We start from the raw sequence: 18,800 nt of genomic DNA on the forward strand, positions 1-18,800 counted from the left end.
TCTTATTTTAACCATTATGGTCATATGTCCCCCAAAAAAGCCACTAGTAGCACCTGTAAATTTTGAGTCAAGTTGCCTTAGAGCTTCTCTGTCTGGTGTTTAGTAGAGGTCATATTTTCCCCTAAAACCCAAAACCCTTTTGTAGATAGGTCTTCTTTATGCATTAAACCTTTCATTGAATTTTTTTGTTGAATTGCAATTAGTGGTCTCTAGTTTTAAGTTATGACCTTGAGTTTTGGTTCCTCGTTCGTCATCGAGCCCTTCATCCTAACAAACTGTTTTCTTAGTATCTCTTTTTCTTAAGTATCGACATTAATTTTTCATAAGTCCTTCGCCAGAAAAGTCAATGGCTCATGTGGCCCTATGGATCTTTGGCATGTTAGAACCATCATGCCCCCGAGAGCCCATGGACCACTAGATCATCAATGGGCCCATTGGAGGTTGGTGAAATATTGGAGTATGCGGGCACTTTCTTATTTGATTGGGGGCTTGTAGAGCTAGAGCTGTCAGAGCTCAATCATGCCCCCAACATTATACAAATGCAACACACGTCTAGGTGTAGCCCAACCTGAAGTAAAGATAAGAAAAGGCTTAGAAAGGGACTTGGTCTTTTAATCACAACCATTCATTTCCACATGACCATTTTAGATTGACGAAGCCCATTCAAACTTGCATACTATTACTAAGATCATCATTTCAAATTGCTTTAGTCTGAGCAAAGGAAAGTTGTCTAAACTAGATCTGAAGGAGCTTGAAGAGAACTATAAAATCCATGATAAATTTTATAGGACCAAATCAATTCCCAGGTTCAGATGGAAGGGTCCAGATAGGAGGCCAATTCCAATTTCACAATTTGAGAAGGAGCCTTTATCTATTTGACACCTTCGAAGATTATATTGTGAAAACATACTACAGTCTCTGTTAGGTGCTAGGAAAAGATACAAAGGATATGATGCATGTTGGTATCATGTGTATAGTTGTAGAGATTCAGGACATGACAAAGACCACAAAATTTGACTTTGTATAGTATTTAGAAGTGAAAATACATGAGAGCTTTGTTAAAGACAATTAATTTGGAGAAGATTGACTTTAAATTCATAAGTCAATATACTATTTTTGGGCATCAGTCAACATCTCCTTTCGAGGAATGGAGTCCACCATCAATTTTATAATTGAAAGTATATTCTCCCCTCTGACTTCTTTTCTATTTTGACGTTCCAATATTTCTTGACATCCTAATTATTATGATGATGGTCACTTATGATTTTCTAATCTATGAATGACACTTGTATGATGGGATTGAAGCTTGTTTTCTCCCTTGCTTCTATAAAAGGGAATTTAGAGCCATTGTATCTTCTTCAAGTAGCTTTTAAAATTTTAATCTCTAGGAGATTTTAGAGTAGTGTTGTAATAGGAGTTGATAGTGAAAGACAAACATATCATTCTGTAAGTGTAAAGTATCTTCTCATATCTCATAATGAAAATAGAGAACAAGACTATTTGGTGTAATTGTCTCCTACATGTTATGTTTAATCCTTTTAGAATGTTTAGGTAATACTTAATAGTTCCATCTCTATAATGTAGTGTGTATTTTTATTTCTACTCCACTTTAAGGAAATAGTTAAATTGCTTTGATCAAGATACAAGTGATTGAATGTGATGTTTAGGATCCTAAAGTAGAGTTGCATCTCAAATATTATTAGTGGTTTGTTTGGTGTAAATAATTAAATCAATTAGCCCTTTGATTGAAATTATATGTGTAAAGGTTGCATTTGGTATTTTTTTGGTTGGACTCTATTTCCTTATAAGGCACTGGTTTAAGTAATTTAGGGTTTGGGGTTTTAAGGAATCTTAAGTTTCAAAAAATCCAAAAACATTTCATTTCATTTCAGTTTGATTAGTTTTAGGACTTGGTATTATTTTATCAAAAGGATAATAAAATCTAAGATAATCTAGCCTTGAAGAACATATTCGAGATTTGGATTTTGCATGTGAGAACATATTTGCTAATAGATGCAATATCAATGTTTAAAGGTTGAATCAAGAAGATATTTTAATAGGATCACCCTCCTTAGTTTGCAAAAATAAAGGTGTATAAGGTTTAAGGCTTAGGGGTTATGTAGGGTTTAGCCTTGTTCATTGGCCACTAGCATAGAAATCCTTGATTACAAAGTGAAGGCTAGTCTTTAGAGGATTCTAGGAAACTCAATTGGAAAACACCAAGAGGATACAATGAACCTACAAATTAGAATTCTTTAAATGCATTGAATATTAATCCGAAAAATCAGTTGAAAGAAGATAAGAAGAAAGAAAATAGAGCTCTATTCATCACCCAATCTACATTGGCTATTTCATTTTTTCCCCATATTGTTGGTTAATTCAAAGTCAAAGGATACATGAAATTCCCTTCAAATAACATATCAAGGAACTAACAAAGTAAGATTGGTAAGACTTCAAACCTTTCAAAGATATTTTGAAAATCTAAGGATGAAAAAAATCGAGTCTATTCATGAATTTATTACTAGGACTCAAGATATTGCAAATCAACTCAGAAATCAAGGAGAACCTATAATAGAGAAAAAGTGTAGAAAATATCTTAAGATATCTTCATCCTAAGTTTGATTAGTGGTGATAACCATTGAAGAAAGTAAGGATCTAACTACTTTAAAAGTTGTAGAGTTGATAGTTCTTTGCAGTCTCATGAGAAGCATATGCAATGTTCTATGGAGAGCCTAGTGTGAGGTTTCTAGTATACTATAAGAATTAAAGACAAGTCTAAAACCCCTCCTTATCACTCCTATTAATCTTAGGGGACGTTTTCTATGTAAATAGAGGACATAGTAGAGAAATAAGACTTGAGAATGATATTCTATATATTAGAAGCATCGAGTGCAGGTATTGTAAAAGACATGGGCACTATGAATCTAAATACAAAAAGAAGAATATGATTTGAATAAATCAAAAGGCAACCATATCAAGGATTTTTTTGAAGAATCCAAGCACTCCACATTATTCGCATGTAATTTGGTAAAGGAACCTCAAAATTATGTGTGGTTCCTAGATAACAACTACTCAAATCATATGAGAGGTAAATATGGTCTCTTTGACATTTTAGATGACTTTGTAAGAGGTCAGGAAAAATTTGGTGATTACGAAGAGGTTGATGTAGTGGGAAGAGGTACTCTTGTAGTGGAAACCAAGAAAGGAGAAACTAATTTTATTCATGACACTTTGCATGTGCCAAAATTACAACTTAATCTCTTGATATTGGGCAGATTATAGAACAAAATTATAAGGCTATGTTTGAAGATTTAACTGCTATAATTTTTTTTGAAAAATCAATTGATCATCTTGTAAAAGACTTGTATGATAAAGAATAGACTATTTGACATTGGTTTCTACTAAGATGTATTCCCTCAAGGAAATGACATAAATTATTCATGGTTATGGCACCAACATTATGGTCATCTAAATTTCCAATAAATAAGTTGGCTTCAAAAGAAGAATATGGTGATAGGACTTTAAACAATTAAGGAAAAATGAGAAGTGTGCCCTTGGCAAGCGACTTTGAGATAGCTTCCCAGTGAATAAATCATGGAGGGAAAAATCTCCTCTAGAGCTTGTGCATGTTGACATTTATGGTGACATGCAAGAGGAGTCCTTGGGTAAGAATCTATATTTTTTGATCTTTATTGGTGATTTGTCACACCACATATGGGTTTATTTTCTCAAGAAAAAATATGGAGCTTTTGCATGCTTCAAGGACTTTAAGGGTTTGACCACGATTTGACAGAAAAACAAAGTGGGTATTTCCTTGAAATACTTAGAACTCCAGTAGAGGAGTAGGATCTATTTCAAAAGAATTTGTTGATCTTTGTAGAACTAATGACATTAAGAGATAATTAAATACAACCTTCACCCCCCAATTAAATGGTGTCACATAAAGGAAAAATTGTATAATTATGGAAATGACATGATGCATGTTACAATCCAAAAATCTTCCTAATTTATATTGAGGAATAACAGTAGCCACATTAGTATACATTTTGAATGTAAACCCTACCAAGTTGGTTAAGAATATCACTACAAAGGAGGCTTGGAGTGGTCACAAGCCTTCCATGACTCACTTTCGTGTATTTGGATGTCCTACATATGTTCATGTTCCAGATCAAAAGTGGAAGAAGTTGGATACTATTGGTATAATTAAGGTGTTGTACCTTGGTTATTCCCCACCTAGGTTTTAATTACACATCAATTAAGCTTTCTTAGGGACAACATAGGATCTTGTAGGAGTATCGCCACTTTAGGTGGTGTTACCATGTTATCATTTGCACTTTATGTGGTTTTTGCATCTTTAGTGGCTTTATCACATTATCACATCCACCTTTCGTAGTTTCACTTTTGCACCTTAGGTGGGTGATCCACGTTATGTGGTATTATCACACTATCACTTTTCTACTTTTGGTGGCATGTTTGGTTATCAATTTTTGTCTAATGTCATAAGATTACTCGCTTGTCATAATATTTTGTCTCCTATGTTATCACCTTGGTCTATTTAACGAAAGGGTCTCATATGTACTATCTATTCAATCTGGTTGATGCATTGTATTGCATCATTGATGAAAATACAATTTATTCTTGTCACATTTGTTCTCTCTTGTTAATGCGTTTTCCATTAGGCCTTTAGATCTCGGGTGGCTACCTTCATAGACAAATCTTACATGGTATTAGAGCCATTAGGGTGGCTTTGGATAGTCTTTTTGAGAGAACTTTGGTACATATTTGGGTTTTTTTTATAGCTTTCTATTGCAAGTCAAATTCAGAGCTTACTAGGTCAAATATAAAGCCACAATTAGATTCAATAGGTTTGAGAAAGTTAGAGTCACCTTTTATTGTACCCAAATTTGATTCGAGAGATCAAATATAGAGCCATTTGAAGTTTAGAGGTGGTTGCTAGATCCAGGAGGTACCTGCAATTTCTTAATGATCTAGGCCAAATCCAACCTCACCATCATGCTCATAAGGATCAAGAACCCGAAGATTGCCTATCAATTCATCCATTTTGGACAAATTTATTTCCAGGGCGAAATAATTTTTGCAGGCAAGTCGTATGGCCCTACTTGCACTTCTATATGATTTATTAAAAATATTTCAAAAAAAATGTGAATATATTTTTATTCTATTAAATTCTCGTAGATTATTTTTTAACTCTAAAGTTTAATTTTAAATTAAAAAATAAAATAAACAACTCTTTTGTAAGACTTGTGTATGCAAGTACTGCATTACAATACTTGTGTATATAGGTACTACATTTGTAATACCTGTACAGAGGTAGGTACGAGATCTACATGGTCCTATCATCATCATTTCCTCTGACCAATGACATCCAACGTACCTTTGATGGCTCCTAATGTCCTTTCCCTAAACACCCTCCACTTTACAAGCACCTCCTCCCACTTTGTCCCCACGCTCCCTTCAGTAATCTCCTATCCCTACGATGACACTAACGACAATGACGCCCCTTTTGGTCCACAACAACTACCAAGTGGCAGATTTTCATTCGGAAACACTCTAAGGTACACCATGACAACAAAATCCCAGGTAGGAATGCGACCAACCCCATGATATTGGACCCCACAACCTATTCAAATGCAATGACATGTATGTTAAGATCTAACTCGCCCACATAATCAACTATTGGCCAGAATATGTCATATGCCCATGTCACCTCCATGCAACTAGTGCCACATTAGCCTCAATGCGTGGTGCCTCATTTTTCACTTCTGTCACATTAATTGTATGACGTGTATAGTCAATGGCCAACTAGGTGTAAGGGTTGCCACATCATCATTGACTGACATGTCAACATCCTGTGCATGGGGGGTAGTTTTTTCTTTGGTAGGCAGATGAGCATCAAATTTAAGTCCATATTTTGTTGACATCGACACTGCATCAACATTTAAAAAAAATTTAGACCCCCATCATGGTTTAAGTTTTTGATTTCATTGTTTGACTTTGGAGGCTTATAACTTGGTCATTTTGAGGTCTTTTTTAAAGAAATGTTATTTGACTTGGGCTAGAATTTTTTACTCTCTGCAGTGGTATGGTTAGTTTTTTATTTTGGTGCATATTTGTTTTAGAAATTTGAGCTTTTTATAGGCATTGCTATCCAATCCTCATTTTTACAACTTTTGGGGCTCTCTTCAAGCTCATACAAACTCCTTTTAGGTGTTGTTTTATTTGAAAAAAATTCGTGTACTTCACTTCAATGGTATTAATTTATATTTATTGTGAGCAAAAATATCACTTTTAGAACATGGTCTATTTTGGCCTATATGTGCATTCATAATGATTATATCTCAATTTGGTCTTTTACATTAATGAGTTGAGTCTATTATAGCTTTGTTGACACAATTGTAAACATTGAAACTAGAATTCCACTTTTCTTTTCTTTGCAAGTGTTCATTGTAATCACACTAAGTATAAAGTGTCAAATCATCATTTTTTTTTTTTGGGGGGGGGGTGTTTTCTTCTACCTTCCCCTCTGTCTCTCTCTCTTGTTCTTTTTGATTTTCAGTTATGGGTTCTCCTAAATTTCCACTTTTAACTCCACACATTATACAACATGGCAAATACATTATAAATGGAGTAAACTAATGAAAAATGGTTTAAAACATTATGCTGATGGAACTATTTTAGAACCATCAGACCCTAACACTAATGCTAATAAAAAATTGATAGTCTCCTTAAAAGTTACATGCCTCTTATTGTTGAGAAAACATATATCACTTGATCTTATCTTTCATATTGAGAAGTGTAAGACAATCAAGGAGGCTTGGGATATAAACTTTCTCAATTGTATGGTCAATTTGATGAGATTAGAGGATACACACTTGAAAGCAATCTCCTAAGTTTGGATCCTAATAATTTTGATACAATCTTGCACTATGTCACTAAGGCAAATGAGATAAGAGCACAACTAAAAGATTGTGGCATTGAGAAGAAGGATGCACAATTTGTCTTCAACTTGTTAGGCAAACTTCCTTCTGAATATGTAGCTTTTGTTTCTAGCTTCCAAACCCATAGGTTGACTATGGGTAGTGCCTACACTACACCACCATTTTATTCATTCATATAAATATTGATGTTTGAACAAGAAAAGTTGATTACAATGTCTAGTCATGAGAAGATCCAACAAGAAGTGGAAGAAATCAAAGTTGAAGCCATAGAAGGATAGAGCACAATAATCCTCTCCTCAACAAAGAAATTCTACATCCTCTCCTAAGGAAGTTTCATATTATTCATCATCATGTCATCATAATCATCATAGCTAGAGAAACATAAGGGGAAATCACTTGTTGCAATTGTAGATTCTAATTCATATAGGTGGATACTTGATTCAGAAGCTTCACATCATATGGCTTCTTCAGAGAGTATCTTCTCTTCATTTGAGTCTTGTTAATCACCACACATCTTGATGGCTAACAAAAAATATATGTGTACATTTGTGGGAAGGGGTTAATTGACATGGATGATGGAGAATTCAATGATGTTCTATCAACCAATATATCCTATCTATCTATCAAATCACACACGGTGGAGTAGGAATGAGTATTGAGTTCACACCATATTTTGTCATCATTTGGTATTTGCAAATCAAAGATGTTCTTGTAGTTGGGGAGGTTGATCGTCATTCTTGATTCCATACCTTCTCACATTTTTCTCTTATTGTCTATTCAACTCAATGTACACACTATGGCGTAAGTGTGGAAACATTTGAGGAGATTTAGTATGGTCATTTGAATCTTGAAGTGCTTTCATATTCTAAGGTTCTTGAGACATGTGCTGATATTTCATTTCTTTCATCAAGTGTTGTATTTGATGATACTCGTGTTGCTACATTTTTGGCTCCTAAATTAGTTCAACAAGATATGATTTATTTTTTGGACATGGCTTAATGGGATGATCACTTGGCAGACATTGCAGGTTTATTTGTGGAGTCCTAGATTGTATATTTGGGAGACATCATTAATGACATGTATCTTCTCTTTGATGGAGATGATCGTTCTTTAGTTGTTGTGACAGAGCACTTTGACCCTCTTGTTGATTCTCTACATGATCATTCTTTCAAGCTTGAGATGATTATGGATACTTATGTACAAGATTTGGAGGAGGTCTCTTTATATTCAAAGGAGACACTTAAGTCTTTGGATCATGTTTTACATTCATCTTCACTAGATCCTGGATTGTCTTTTTCAATAGTGTGGCCTAGTACACTTAATTTGAAAGAGACAACTTTTAGCATCAATATGGGGACACTTAAGTAATTTTTAGAGACTTAATACATATTCCTTTTAGGATTGGGGAGACTTCATACATACAACTTTGGTTTTGTTTCTTCTTAAGGGGAGGAACACCATTCCATGATCATGGAGAATCTTCTACACCGAGTTGGAGCATCTACAATTGGTTCATATTCTACATAGAGAGGGGGCTACATGACCTCTCTTCTTCTCTCTTGGGGGGGGGGGGGGTTCCTCACATAGGGTTTTGTCCTTCTCATTCTTCTTTGAGAGAACTTTGGATTTCCATCTCTCTTTTGGAAAGGATTTTTTGCCCACCAAGATTTCTCATTTTCTCTGTTTGTGAGAGATTGCATTAAATTTGTACATGGGTACTTGTTATGCCCTAGTTGTTGGGACCCATCTTGCATTGTTATATTTTGTGCACGTTCTTCCTAATTTGCACTTAACGAGGGGTATTGGTGTAATTAAGGTATTGTACCTTGGTTATTCCTCACCTAGGTCCTAATTACAAGTCACTTAAACTTACTTAGGGACCACATAGGAGCATCTCTACTTTGAATGGTGTTTTCATGTTATCATTTCCACTTTATGTGGTTTCTCCATCTTTAGTGACTTCATCACATTATCACATCCACCTTTCATGGTTTCACTTTTCCACCTTAGGTGGGCGATCCACCTTATGTGATGTTACAAAACTATCACTTTTTGACTTTAGATGACATGATAGGTTATCAGTTTTTGTCTCTTGTCATACTTGATTATGATACTTGTCATAATCTGATGTCTCATATGTTCTCACATTGGCCTATTTAACCAAGGGGTCTCCTATGTACTATCTATTTAATCTAGTTGATCTATTGCATTACATCATTGATGGGAATATAGTTTATTCTTGTCATATTTATTCTCTTTTTATTGTCCTTTTCATTAGGCCTCTCAATCTTGGGTGGACACCTTCATAGACAAATTTTACATATATAAAATCCCAACTTTGTATCTTTATGGGCTATTTTGATGCAACTAAAGGGCACAAATTCTATAACCCTGACACAAAGCAATGGATCACTAGTTGATATGTCATTTTTGATGAAGGTAGAAAATGACAGTGGGAAAAAGGTATTCAGAAAACCATTCCACTCATCATGGGTATTGAAAATGTCTGAGTTCCTCCTCTCCCCACAAGCTCAAGTGGAATTTCAAGCTCCAATGATAGCTCAAGCATGAGCCCTCTAAGATCAAGTCCACCAAGTTCTCTAAATAACACACCTTTAGGTGATAGTTCAAGTCCATCATCAAGTGCAAGATCTTCATGAAAGAGATGAAATTTGAATGAAATATATTAGAGGAGCCCTAATATGAATCCAGTTGTCAATTTCATTTTGTTTAGTTCAATTCAAGATAAACCTTTTGTATATGAAAAAGCAATTAAAGTTCAAGATGGGTAAATGGGATCACTATTTTGTCTTACAACCAGTTTTGTTGCTTTGAGAACTCAATTGGGACTCATCCTCATTGTTCATCTAGGGGGAGATTGAAGACATGCATAGATGCATCATCAAAAGCTTGACACTTCAATTTTTTCCTGCAATTCTTTTATTTATTTTTTATGCAAAATAAACACTACAATTGCATCTGCAACTTGATTTTAGCATGATCAATGAATTGAATTATTTGCATGATCGATGTTGTTAGAATCAAGGATCAGTGAGAGGGGGGGGGGGGGTGAATCAGTGATCTATCGGAAGTCAAATCCACAAACTTAAACTTTATCCACCTGTTAGCAATGCATAACGGAAAAGAACATAAACATGCAACAAATAATCCACAAATCCACTACCCTGGAATTTTTACGTGGAAACCCGGAAAGGGAAAAACCATGGTGGGGTTGAAACCCACAATATTCATATACTATGGCTAGAAGTGCATGTAAATATTACATAGATGGGGAATGTACTTGCATTTAGGCTCACTGCCTAGAGCTTATTGCTCAATTATAATTGCCTGGAAGGCTACAACCTTCAGGGAAGTCTCATGGACTTACAATTTGATTACAATGAGGAAATACAATGAAATGAACTCTCAAGTAGAATCTGACAATGCAAGGATGAGTTTCGGTTAAGCACTGAATCTCTGTCTGTCTTTTCTCTACTGAATACTCTGTTTTTGTCTCACTCAGCTACCAAATTGTCTATAAGCAAAGCGCGCACGTGAAACTACGCTCAATCGCACCAAAATGGATCACCACTAATGAGTTGAGATATTAGCTCCTTTTATTCTTGAAACTCATAAGTTTTTACCATGTTTTTATTTGTATAATGGGATAGTAATGATGTATTAGAATTTGACTATATGCATTACAGATGTTAATTGAACTCATTAAATCCTGTTTTGTCTTGACCAATTATTCCTGTTGCCATGCAGATTATCATAGGTGATATCATGTGTGAAATATTTAAGTTTTTTGATTAATTAAAATAGATATATGTGTATGCTTGTATGTCCTATCTTTTTAATTGCAGGAATAAATAAGATGGTGTTGTGGCGGCTTTTCTGTCACATCAGTAAGGCAGTTGGAGTTATTCAAGGGGCGGTTAAAAGTTAAAACCAGCAAAGAGAATAATGGACGTAAGGAGTGGCAAAGGAGTAGTAGGGCGCACAAGACTTATTTATTTCTATCTTCAGTAAATATTAAATCTTGTAATACTACCATGCTATATTCTTGGCTGTAGTTTAGTAGTGATCCATGTTTTCAGTGGCTTAACTCTATTTGTTCTCTATCATAGATGTTTTTTGCCTTGTTTTATCGGTGTGACCTAGATTGTAGGGAGTTGTTGTAGTTTTCTTTTAAATAAGTGTCTGCACCTCCTCTCTAAGGTTAGCGAAGAAGAGAAGGAGAAGAGATACAAAAGATTTAGAAATAAATTTGTAGAATATTTTTAGCTTTCTTTCATTTTGTATGTTGTATCGACTTTTGAAAAACAATGAATAAAGTGATGTTATTCTAAGTATTTAAGAGTTATCTTTGTAAGCTTAGATACACTCATCCAAGGGGGGCCCACTTGGTGAGTATTCCTGTGCATTTGTTAACTTAGTTTCCCTTTTCGCTACAATAGTTGTTCTTGCAATTGACTGTTCCTGCAGCCACTGGAAACATATCCCGTGACTGTTCCTGCAACCAAAGCAAATAGAGTAATTCCTGTTTGTCAGCTTTGGACTTAGTTAACAATTTATTTAATTGGGTTATATGTTAATGCAGAGTTTTCCTAAAGCCATTCAATTGTTATAATTCTTGCTTACTTATTTCAAATAGGTTGAGTTGCTGTACTAATACAGAATAGGTATTGCAAGAACTTAGTGCATATATAGTGCAGACCCATTTCAAGTAATACGTCCCTAGGTTGATCAACAAATAAACTTCAATTATGGAGTTAATAACTTCACATAGTGAATGTCCAAACTTTGGGTTGAGACTTTAGCTATAGTTATTGTTCCTATTGGTGAAGCAAACATTTTTGGCGTCATTGCTGGGGATGGTGTCAAGCTAAGAGAATGTTATGGGTATTAATTTTTAGCTTTCAGTATAGTTATTTTTGATAAAATCAGTTTGTTTAAAGTAAATCTCATGAATCTGCATGCACAGAAGAAGAAGAGATGCTAAAGGTAGATTCCTTCCCAGCCGTCCTAGCCATACAAGACTCAATCTATATGACCCCCCATATGTAAATCCTTTTGCTGCACTATACCAAACTCCAGATAATTTGAACCCTCTTGAATTTGAACTTCCAGAGAAAAACCTTCATTTCCTCTTTGGACCTCCTGAAGAGGAAATTCATTTGGTAACTCCTCCTCAAAGCCCAATGCAAGGAAATCCACCCCCTGGTGGGAATAATCCACCTCCACCTGTGACTCCAATGTTTGAGTTTCCTATTTCTGATCAGCATGATAATGCTAATCTTAAGAACATTTCATCTTCTTCCCTTCCTAAATTCTATGGATTAGTGACAGAAGACCCCAACACTTTCTTGTTTGAGTTTGATGTCCTCTATAGGAGTTTTGATTATACTACAGATGCCCATAGACATAAAATATTCCCTGCCACTTTGAAAGAGTCAGCTTTAAGATGGTTTATGAGTCTAGGGAGTATGACTTTCACTCCATGAGATGAGATGAAACAATTGTTTCTTTTGAAATACAAGGATTATTGTAGAGGGACTGGCTGCCATGGGGATGATATTTTTACAATGACACAGAAAGAAGATGAGAGTTTAGAGGATTATCTGGAGAGATTTCTATTCAGTGTCAAAAAGTCCAAGCATAGCACTCTAAATGAAGATTCTCTTAAGTTAATATTTTTAAGAGGAATCAGTGATGAATGCACAAATGCTTTGGATCTTATGGTAGAAGGTGACAACACAATCAACATGGAATGACATTGGACAAATTTGTTAAAAGTATTCCAGATCTTCTTCTAAGAAGAGTAGGAGTTTCAAGCCGGGGGTTTCTTCATCAACATCTAGTAATGGAGTTTCTCAAATGGAGCTTAGCCATTCGTTGAAGGATTTTAAGGAGGATATCATAAAAAATATGGCTACTCAATTCGACACACTTTTAGCTAAGAAGAAGCATGAGGAAGCTAATGCAGTTCTTGCAGAATTTTGCCCACATTGTAAACAAAGGAAAAGAGAATGCAGATGTAAAATGGTTGCAAATCTTGAAGTTCTTAATTTCAAGACAATACAAGGTGATGATGAAGAAGTTTTCTATGTTTCTCAAAGAAGGCCAAATTTTCCAAGACAATGTATGCCTCTCGATCCACTTTCTTTTTCTAGTTATAGTGGAAATTCCTATGCACAAAATAATCAATGGCAATCTCCATATGCTCAAAATTTTGGAAATTATCAAATCTGGTATAATCCTCAAGGCCAAGGGAAACATTTTGCCAATCAAACTCCACAATGGCAACAACCACAAGGAAATTGGTCCCAACCTTAGAGACCATGGCAACAATTCCAAGGGAATTGGCAACCTACTTCTCAATGGAGAGGAGGTCAGCCATGGACAAATCAATCATCTGGTTATCAACAACCTATGTCGCAACCACAACCACCTGCAATAATGCCTCCTCCTGCAGCCAATACTGTTCCACCTAAACCTACACAACTTCCCACTCAACCAATGCCAAATCCTAATAACAAGCCTTAGCAACTGTAAAGCGGAAAAATCGAACCCTAGTCGTTCTCCCCTCCCCAACTCCAAGGAGAGAGAAGGGAGAGTCACAAGGGTTGATGGTTTTCACTTAGGGGAGACTTTACATTCAAAAGACGGGTTGAAACCCACAAGATCCAATCCCACGCAATGCAAGATTGGATTCTAAATGAGTTTCAAGGGTTGTAACATCAAGGATACCCTCTTTTATAAAGAATGTAGAAAGATTGAACTAGGAATGCATGTAAAGTAGGAAAGATTCGCTTATAAACAAAGATAAGGATATGGGATGAAGCTGCGGACCTAGAATTAGCAGTAAAATGTCGAGATGGTGCTGTTCTGCAAATTTGAGCGAAAGTTGACGGGACGATGGCGCCCGGCGTGCACACGGTCCTCCGAAAAATCCGCGAAACGAAGGGGGATTTGTTCGTCTTTGCACAAGGATTCCAGATCTTCAATTATAGCCGCGTACTTGCAACCTACACACAGAAAAGAGAGGACGATTGGGGGGTTAGGGATGAGGGGTTTGCCTTTAGGTCAAACCCCGGTTTTGGAATTAACCAAGAAATGAGAATGTTGTAAATGTAAATGTTTGTAATGTAAACAAGTATTGATACCTTGTTGTAAGAATGTTTGTATTCTTACATGAGAAGGTGTAATGTATGTAGTATGTTGTATGTTGTATGTGATCTCCTCTTCAATGGTTGAATCCTTGTCTTGAATGCAACACTTAGCCTTGAATGGAGACTTAGAATGCTCAATTGCTTGAAGGAATGCTTGAATGTTTGAATGTTTGAATATCGCTTCCGTCTTTTTCTCTTGCTTATTTCCTTCCTCCCTTTCTAGGAGAGGAAAAGTAGTTTATATACTTGTCAATTAGGGCTGATAGACTGATTTTCCCGACCTTAGGCCGACCAGGAAACATTATTTCCTGAATTGCAAACTTAAAGACCCGATGCCCACAAGAGGCCGGGCCCAAAATAAGGCCAGGGACCAGGGCACTGGGTGCCATGGTCCCACCTCCCGGGACAACAGGGTGCAAGGAGGGATCAGGCAAGGTGCAGAAAATGCAGTTTTTGGTGTTGTAAATAGGTTTCGGGGTCTCCATTCAGGTTCAACGTCGCGCTGCCATCGTGAAGACCCAAATGCAATCGAAATTGCAAGTGTCGCAATTTTAGGATGCTACATTTAGCCCCCACTTTAGCGAGAGTATAAGCGTACGCTCATACTTCCGGTAAAGTACAAGGAAACAACATTGAAAAACTTTCACCACGTCAAGGAGGCAAGATACACCAAGCCGCCAGTGGACTAAGGATCTTATGACTTCGATTGACAAAGTAAAAGGGAAGATCATGAGGGAGAACCATGACTGTCAGTAGTAAGGTTCCCTCACTATGAGTCATGCAAGAAAGATATCGAAAATTTTCAAGGCAAAGCTAAATTTGTCAAGAAATTTTCAAGTATCTTGAAAAGATATGAACGGGATGTATTCCCCCCTACGTTAAAGCGATCACACACGCCTCATCAGGGGTGATTTCTTTAAGGTAGTGATACATATAAGAATTGAGAAAGGAGCACGTTATCACAAGGATTTAGCCCCCAAATGTGAGATAAGCCCAAGGATAATAGACACAAAACACAAAGCACAAGGTGACTTTGCTTTCCTCAGGGTCAGTATGCTGTATGATAATTCATGTATATCATATGTATGTATGCATAATTGTTCTTCATTCCCCAATCAAGGAAAGTCACCTAGAAGAAGGGAACACATGTGTCTTTTGAGTCAACATGAGAGAGACCAAAAGAGATCTCAATGTTTTACATCGTCCTCAAGTAGACAACACTAAGGACAACAAATAGAAGAATGAGAATAACACATAGAAGAAGTAACAAAAGAGATCAAGAGAGGAGGAGAGAGTCTGCTATGCTAATGAAACTAGTCCAGCACGTCATCTACCCCCCGATCTTGCTGATCAATATTTCGGGAAGGTAGGAAACACGCTAGAGGAGGAACATCCAACATAGCAGATGGAGCTATCACAAGATCCAAACAAGGGCTATGTTCATGTTCCGAGCCACGTTGTTCTTGTCTAGGAGCTAGGATAAGTGCTTTAGAAAATTCGTTAGATAAATGGTTATCAACATCAACATATTCATATTCACTATCAGAATGAACAGGAGTAACATTTTCATCTATATCATCATCAAGATTTATAAAAATAGGATCTTTAACTCGCATAGGATCAAGGCCATCATGCATGTTATGTTTAGGAGATTTCAGCTCAATCGTCGGCTGAGGAGAAAATGGAATAATACTGGCTGAAGGTGTTTTTGGGGATTGCAAAGTTTGAGAAGCAACTGCCTGAGCTCTAAGACGACGCTTTCGTTGGCGTTCACGTGCAGAACGATTCCGTCTAGTCTTAGTAGGAAGTTGAGAAGATTGAGGAGGAGGAATGTTCTCATCCTTTTCACTTGGGTGTTTAGGTTGTGGTCTCTTAGGTTGAATAATAGGAGAAGAGGAAGGTCTCTTCTCTCCATAAGAGGAAGGAGGAGGAACTGCTCCATATAAGGGAGGAATACTTGGTTTAGGAAGGAGACCAAGCCCATCATGACAAGGAGGTATAGGTCTACTTTTAGGAAGTTTATTAGATATAGGCATAGTCACATTCATAGGGATGGGTTGGGAATCTTCTTGAGGAAAGACATTAGTTTTATCTTTCAAGGGAAGAACTTCCTTCTCAAGAACGATAGGAATGTCAAGTTTGGGTGTTCTAGGTTCACTTAGAGATAGGATCATATCTTTTTTCCACTTTTGATAAGATTTGAAAAGATGATCACTTCGCGGAGGAAGAGATTGGAATTGTTTAGGCCAAAAGTAATCAATAGGAACGCTAGAAGTTCTTTCAGCTGGTTTAAAGAGACTATGATTGACAGTAACAACTTCACCATTATGGGGAAATTTCAAACACTTGTGAATAGGAGAAGCAATAGCTTTCATGGAAGATAGCCAAGGATAGCCTAGCTTCACACGAAATTGTTCGGATGATGGAATAATAGCAAAGTCCACATCAAGGGATTTGTTATGGACCTCAATAGGTAATGTAATAGAACCAATTGCAGGAGAAGAAAATGCATCAAATAGTTTCACAACCACATTTGTTTCATCATAGATCACTTGATTCAATTGCAAAGTAAAAGAAATTCTTCAGTAATGATATTAACCATACAAGAAGGATCAATAAGCACCCCACGACAAGGTGTATTCTTGACTTTTGCAACTATATATAAAGGACCATCAGGTGCCCTGATAGTTTCACTGGAATCAAATGTGATAGAAAGATCTTTAGGGATTTTCTGCTGCTCTACAAAGTTAATCACATTCGGAGTCATGGACACAAGATCATCATGTGAGACAGAAGAATCAGTAGTATCAATCGCATTAGAGGTGTGAGAAGGTAATGGATCAGTAAAAATCTGAAGATTTTGGTTAGGAGGAGCTACAGATGTGTTGCCTTTATCATTCACACCAGAAACAGAGATAGTATTATTATCAATCAAATCTTGAATTTTACCCTTTAAAGCAAAACATTTTTCAGTATCATGCCCAGGATGACGATGAAATTGACAAAAAGATTTGTTATCAAAATAGGGTGAATTAATCTTTGCAGGGTCTATTTGCCTTAAAGGAGGAAGAGTAAGCACATTTTGTTCCAATAACTTATTCATAATACTATGCAATGATTCATTCAAAGGAGTAAACTTTCTTTCTTTCTTGAAAAACTTAGAAATAGGAGGCACACCTGATGCCGCATTCACATTGTTGTTGATGATGTTTTCATTGAATTTAATGGACTCTCTGTTCGGTTTAAACTTCCCAAATGGTTGTTGACTACTATCACCCTTATCACTCGAAGCCATAGGATTTGCTTGTTCCATTTGACTCACAGTCAGTTGATAATTGTGAAGAGTTGCGCACAACTGTTGGAAAGAAGTAAACTCAGAAAACAAAAGTTTTTCTCTAATATCTTTTTGTAAATTAGAAATAAAGATTCTTTGAATGTCATTGTCAGGTACTGGAAAAGAAATTTGAGCATACAAATGCTTATATCTACCAATGAAATCGGTCACTTTTTCTTTAACACCTTGTTTACAATGCATTAAATCAATCAAAGTAACTTTAGGACTTATATTGTTTTGAAATTGTTGAATAAAAGCATTTGCAAGTTGTTCGAAAGAAGTAATAGAATAAGAAGGCAACGAGCAATACCATTGTAGGGCTTTATCTCTTAATGTTCTAGTAAACAGTTTTGCAAGCAACCTTTGGTCATAAGCAAAATCAGTACATATTGTTTGAAAGGTCTTAACATGTGTTAGAGGATCACCCTTACCATTATAAAGCTCCAAATGTGGAATTTCAACATGTTTAGGGGGGATAGCTCGAACAATGTCAAGAGAAAGTGGGCTCGCAACATCAAATGTGGGCACACTAAACGTAGATTGATTCATAGAGGCAATTTGTTGCTGTAAAGAAGAGACAGTTTGTGCAAGATTATTGATGGTCGCTTCAGTCGAACAGTTCATATTAGACGTGTTAGATTGTGATGGAGGTATTATGTTATTGAAAGAAGGTATTGATTGAGAGTAAGGTGGTGGGACACTATGATAGTTAGTCATAGGAGATGATTGGAAAGGAAGAACACTACAAGGAGGAATGGAAGGGTTAAATGAATTGCCCCCTTGTGTCATGTTTATTTGTGGAGATATAATAGGAACACTCATTGAAGGAATGAATGAAGAAGTCGGATTGAATGAAGGAAGAGGGTTGATTGAAGAAGAAGGATTGCCCCCATAATTAGTGATCATAGGAGGAACGTCTTGTATTGAAGTAGTCATTATGTTTGATGTAAAAGTAGGTATACTAGCAATAGGAGTTGTCAAAGGAATAGAATGATTAACTTGAGTAGGAGGTTGTGTATAACCTAAGGTTTCGGCACAACTTTTCATAGGCATCACATTCGAATCCACAATGTGTGCAATACCATGCAAAATATCAATTCCATTCTTATCACTTTGAACCATACGTTTTAGACCCTCAATTAATGAAAGAGCTTCACTATCAGGGTATTCTTGAGACATCCATTGTCGAAAATCATCAAATTGGTTATCCAATTTTGAAAGTTGTTCTACAGAAACCTCATGGAGAGCTTCTTCATCATTAAGAGGATTAGAGGAATTACCCATGTCCTTGTTAAAAAGGCCATTCAAATTAGGTTCCATCTCCTCGGTAAT

Source organism: Cryptomeria japonica, chromosome 10 (assembly GCF_030272615.1).
Source record: "Cryptomeria japonica chromosome 10, Sugi_1.0, whole genome shotgun sequence".
In the NCBI taxonomy this organism is placed as follows: Eukaryota; Viridiplantae; Streptophyta; class Pinopsida; order Cupressales; family Cupressaceae; genus Cryptomeria; species Cryptomeria japonica.